Consider the following 6,000-nt stretch of genomic DNA (forward strand, 5'->3'; position numbering starts at 1 on the left):
CAGAGAGAGTGGGGATTACGGAGAGGGGATTGCAGAGAGAGTGGGGATAACAGAGAGCGGATTGCTGATTGAGAGAGTGGGGATTACAGAGAGGGGATTGCAGAGAAAGTTGGGATTTCAGAGAGCAGATTGCAGAGAGAGAGTGTGGATTACAGAGAGGGGATTGCAGAGATAGTGGGGATTTCAGAGAGCAGATTGCAGAGAGAGAGTGTGGAGATTACAGAGAGCGGATTGCAGAGAAAGTGTGGGGATTACAGAGAGCGGATTGCGGAGAGAGTGGGTATTACACAGAGCGGATTGCAGAGAGAGTGTGGGGAGTACAGAGAGCGGATTGCAGAGAATGTGCGGATTACAGAGAGCGGATTGCAGGGAGAGTTGGGAGTACAGAGAGTGGATTGCAGAGACAGTGTGGGGATTACAGAGAGCGGTTTGCAGAGAGAGAGAGTGTGGGCATTACAGAGAACGGATTGCAAAGAGAGAGAGTGGGGATTACAGAGAGCGGATTGCAGAGTGAGTGAGGATTACAGAGAGCGGATTGCGCAGAGAGTGTGGGGATTACAGAGAGCGGATTGCAGAGAGAGTGGGGATTACAGAGAGCAGATTGCAGAGAGAGTGGGGATTACAGAGAGCGGATTGCGCAGAGAGTGTGGGGATTACAGAGAGCGGATTGCAGAGCGAGAGAATGGGGATTACAGAGAGCGGATTGCAGAGAGTGTGTGGGGATTACAGAGAGCGGATTGCAGAGAGAGTGTGGAGATTACAGAGAGCGGATTGCAGAGAGTGTGGGGATTACAGAGAGCGGTTTGCAGAAAGAGAGAGTGGGGATTACAGAAAGCGGATTGAGAGAGAGTGAGGATTATAGAGTGCGGAATGCAGATAGAGTGAGTGGGGATTACAGAGAGTGGATTGCAGAAAGAGAGAGTGGGGATTACAGAGAGCGGATTGCAGGGAGAGTGGGGAGTACAGAGAGTGGATTGCAGAGACAGTGTGGGGATTACAGAGAGCGGTTTGCAGAGTGAGAGAGAGTGTGGGGATTACAGAGAGCGGTTTGCAGAGTGAGAGAGAGTGTGGGGATTACAGAGAGTGGTTTGCAGAGTGAGAGAGAGTGTGGGGATTACAGAGAGCGGTTTGCAGGGAGAGTGGGGGTTACAGAGAGCGGATTGCAGAGAGAGTGTGGGGATTACAGAGAGAGTGTGTGTGTGGATTAGACAGAGAGTGTGTGTGTGGATTAGACAGAGTGTGTGTGTAGATTAGACAGAGAGTGTGTGTAGATTAGACAGAGTGTGTGTGGGGATTAGACAGAGAGTGTGTGTAGATTAGACAGAGAGTGTGTGTGGATTAGACAGAGTGTGTGTGGGGATTAGACAGAGAGTGTGTGTGGATTAGACAGAGAGTGTGTGTGGATTAGGCAGAGAGTGTGTGTGGGGATTAGACAGAGAGTGTGTGTGGGGATTAGACATGAGTGTGTGTGGGGATTAGACAGAGAGTGTGTGTGGATTAGACGGAGTGTGTGTGGGGATTAGACAGAGAGTGTGTGTGGATTAGACAGAGAGTGTGTGTGGATTAGACAGAGAGTGTGTGTGTGGATTAGACAGAGAGTGTGTGTGGGGATTAGACAGAGAGTGAGTGAGAGGGGATCGCAGAGCGTGGGATTACGGAGATGGGATTGCAGAGAGAGTGCGGGGATTACAGAGAGCGGATTGCAGATCGAGAGAGTGGGGATTACAGAGAGCAGATTGCAGAGAGAGCATGGGGATTACAGAGAGGGGATTGCAGAGAGAGTGGGGATTACGGAGAGGGGATTGCAGAGAGAGTGGGGATTACAGTGAGCGGATTGCTAATTGAGAGAGTGGGGATTACAGAGAGCGAATTGCAGATCAAGAGAGTGGGGATTACAGAGAGCGGATTGCAGCGAGAGTGGGGATTTCAGAGAGCAGATTGCAGAGAGAGCGTGGGGATTATAGAGAGGGGATTGCAGAGAGAGTGGGGATTACGGAGAGGGGATTGCAGAGAGAGTGGGGATTACAGTGAGCGGATTGCTGATTGAGAGAGTGGGGATTACAGAGAGGGGATTGCGGAGAGAGTGGGGATTTCAGAGAGCAGATTGCAGAGAAAGAGTGTGGATTACAGAGAGCGGATTGCGGAGAGAGTGGGTATTACAGAGAGCGGATTGCAGAGAGAGAGTGTGGGGAGTACAGAGAGTGGTTTGCAGAGAGTGTGGGGATTACAGAGAGCGGTTTGCAGAAAGAGAGAGTGTGGAGATTACAGAGAGCGGATTGCGGAGAGAGTGGGTATTACAGAGAGCGGAATGCAGAGAGAGAGTGTGGGGAGTACAGAGAGTGGTTTGCAGAGAATGTGCGGATTACAGAGAGCGGATTGCAGGGAGAGTTGGGAGTACAGAGAGTGGATTGCAGAGACAGTGTGGGGATTACAGAGAGCGGTGTGCAGAGAGAGAGTGTGGGCATTACAGAGAACGGATTGCAAAGAGAGAGAGTGGCGATTACAGAGAGCAGATTGCAGAGAGAGTGGGGATTACAGAGAGCGGATTGCGCAGAGAGTGTGGGGATTACAGAGAGCGGATTGCAGAGAGAGTGTGGAGATTACAGAGAGCGGATTGCAGGGAGAGTGGGGATTACAGAGAGCGGATTGCAGAGAGAGAGTGTGGGGATTACAGAGAGCGGATTGCAGAAAGAGAGAGGTGGGATTACAGAGAGCGGATTGTAGAGAGAGTGAGCAATATAGAGTGCGGATTGCAGAAAGAGAGAGTGGGGATTACAGAGAGCGGATTGCAGAGGCGAGAGAGTGGGGATTACAGAGAGCGGATTGCAGAGGGAGAGAGTGGGGATTACAGAGAGCGTATTGCAGAGAGAGTGGTGATTACAGAGAGCGGATTGCAGAGAGAGTGGGGATTACAGAGAGCGGTTTGCAGAGAGAGAGAGAGTGGGGATTACAGAGAGTGGATTGCAGAGAGAGAGTGGGGATTACAGAGAGCGGATTGCAGAGAGAGTGGGGATTACAGAGAGTGGATTGCAGAGAGAGTGTGGAGATTACAGAAAGCGGATTGCAGAGAGAGTGGGCATTACAGAGAGCGGATTGCAGAGGGAGAGAGTGGGGATTACAGAGAGCGGATTCCAGAAAGACTGCAGATTATAGAGATCTGATTGCAGAGAGAGTGGGGATTACAGAGAGCGGATTGCAGAGATTGTGGAGATTACAGAGAGAGACAGACAGAAAAAGTGTGGGTATTATACAGAAAGTTCTGGAGAGAGAGAAGAGAAGGCCCTGGGTATTGAAGTGAGGGAGTGAGTATGGGGATTAGACAGAGTGTGTGGGGATTAGACAGAGAGTGTGTGTGGGGATTAGACAGAGAGTGAGTGAGAGGGGATTGCAGAGAGAGTAGTGATTACAGAGAGCGGATTGTAGAGAGAGTGGGGATTACAGAGAGCGGATTGCAGAGGGAGAGAGTGGGGATTACAGAGAGCGGATTGCAGAGGGAGAGAGTGGGGATTACAGAGAGCGGATTCCAGAAAGACTGGAGATTATAGAGATCTGATTGCGGAGAGAGTGGGGATTACAGAGAGCGGATTGCAGAGATTGTGGAGATTACAGAGAGGGACAGACAGAAAAAGTGTGGGTATTATACAGAAAGTTCTGGAGAGAGAGAAGAGAAGGCCTGGGTATTGAAGTGAGGGAGTGAGTATGGGGATTAGACAGAGTGTGTGGGGATTAGACAGAGAGTGTGTGTGGGGATTAGACAGAGAGTGAGTGAGAGGGGATTGCAGAGAGAGTAGGGATTACGGAGAGGGGATTGTAGAGAGAGTGGGGATTACAGAGAGCGGATTGCAGATCGAGAGAGTGGGGATTACAGAGAGGGGATTGCAGAGAGAGTGAGGATTTCAGAGAGCATATTGCAGAGAGAGAGTGGGGATTAGAGAGAGGTGATTGCAGAGCAAGTGTTGGGATTACAGAGAGTGGATTGCAGAGATAGAGAGTGGGGATTACAGAGAGCTGATTGCAGAGAGAGTGGGGAGTCCAGAGTGCAGATTGCAGGGAGAGTGGGGATTACAGAGAGTGCATTGCAGAGAGAGTGCTGGGATTACAGAGAGCGGATTGCGGAGAGAGTGGGGATTACAGAGAGTGGATTGCAGAGAATGTGCGGATTACAGAGAGCGGATTGCAGGGAGAGTGGGGAGTACAGAGAGTGGATTGCAGAGACAGTGTGGGGTTTACAGAGAGTGGTTTGCAGAGTTAGAGAGAGTGTGGGGATTACAGAGAGCGGATTGCAGGGAGAGTGGGGATTACAGAGAGCGGATTGCAGAGAGAGAGTGGGGAGTACAGAGAGCGGATTGTAGAGAGAGAGAGTGGGGATTACAGAGAGCGGATTGCAGATAGAGTGAGTAGGGGTTACAGAGAGCGGATTGCAGAGAGAGTGTGGGGATTACAGAGAGCGGATTGCAGAGAGAGAGAGTGGGGATTACAGAGAGCGGATTCCAGAGAGAGAGAGTGGGGATTACAGAGAGCGGATTCCAGAGAGACTGCAGATTATAGAGAGCTGATTGCAGCGAGAGTGGGGATTACAGAGAGTAGATTGCAGAGCGAGAGAGTGGGGATTACAGAGAGCAGGTTGCAGAGAGAGAGTGGGGATTACAGAGAGTAGATTGCAGAGCGAGAGAGTGGGGATTACAGAGAGCGGATTGTAGAGGTAGAGAGTGGAGATTACAGAGAGCGGATTGCAGAGATTGTGGAGATTACAGCGAGAGAGAGACAGAGAAAGTGTGGGTATTATACAGAGAGTTCTGGAGAGAGAGAAGAGAAGGCCTGGGCATTGGAGTGAGGGAGTGAGTATGGGGATTAGACAAAGGAGAATGGGGTTTAGAGTGAGAGAGTAAATTTAGAGATAGAATATAGGTCATTACAGCCCAGTACAGGCCCTTCAGCCCTCGATGTTGCACCAACCTGTGAAACCACTCTAAAGGCCATCTATACCATTCCCTGATCGTCCATATGTCTATCCAATGACCATTTGAATGCCCTTAGTGTTGGCGAGTCCACTACTGTTGCAGGCAGGGCATTCCACGCCCTTGCTACTCTCTGAGTAAAGAACCTACCTCTGACATCTGTCCTATATTGATCTCCCCTCAATTTAAAGCTATGTCCCCTTATGTGAGACATCACCATCCGAGGAAAAAGGCTCTCAATGTCCACCCTATCTAATGCTCTGATCATCTTGTATGCCTCAATTAAGTCACCTCTTAACCTTCTTCTCTCCAACGAAAACAACCTCAAGTCCCTCAGCCTTCCCTCATAAGATCTTCCCTCCATACCAGGCAAATCTGGTAAATCTCCTCTGCACCCTTTCCAATGCTTCCACATGCTTCCTATAATGCGGCGACCAGAATTGCATGCAATACTCCAAATACGGCCGCACCAGAGTTTTGTACAGCTGCAACATGACCTCATGGCTCCGAAAGTCAATCCCTCTACCAATAAAAGCTAACACACTGTACGCCTTCTTCACAACCCTCTCAACCTGGGTTGCAACTTTCAGGGATCAATGTACATGGACACCGAGATCTCTCTGCTCATCCACACTACCAAGAATCTTACCATTAACCCAGTACTCTGTCTTCCTGTTATTCCTTCCAAAATGAATCACCTCACACTTTTCTGCATTAAACTCCATTTGCCCCTCTCAGCCCAGCGCTGCAGCTTATCTATGCCCCTCTGTAACTTGTAACATCCTTCCGCACTGTCCACAACTCCACCGACTTTAGTGTCATCTGCAAATTTACTCACCCATCCTTCTACGCCCTCCTCCAGGTCATTTATAAAAATGACAAACAGCAGTGGCCCCAAAACAGATCCTTGTGGTACACCACTAGTAACTGGACTCCGGTCTGAACATTTCCCATCAACCACCACCCTTTGTCTTCTTCCATCTAGCCAATTTCTGATCCAATCTGCTAAATCACCCTGAATCCAATGCCTCTGTATTTTCTG

This window comes from Scyliorhinus canicula, chromosome 10 (genome assembly GCF_902713615.1).
Source record: "Scyliorhinus canicula chromosome 10, sScyCan1.1, whole genome shotgun sequence".
In the NCBI taxonomy this organism is placed as follows: domain Eukaryota; kingdom Metazoa; phylum Chordata; class Chondrichthyes; order Carcharhiniformes; family Scyliorhinidae; genus Scyliorhinus; species Scyliorhinus canicula.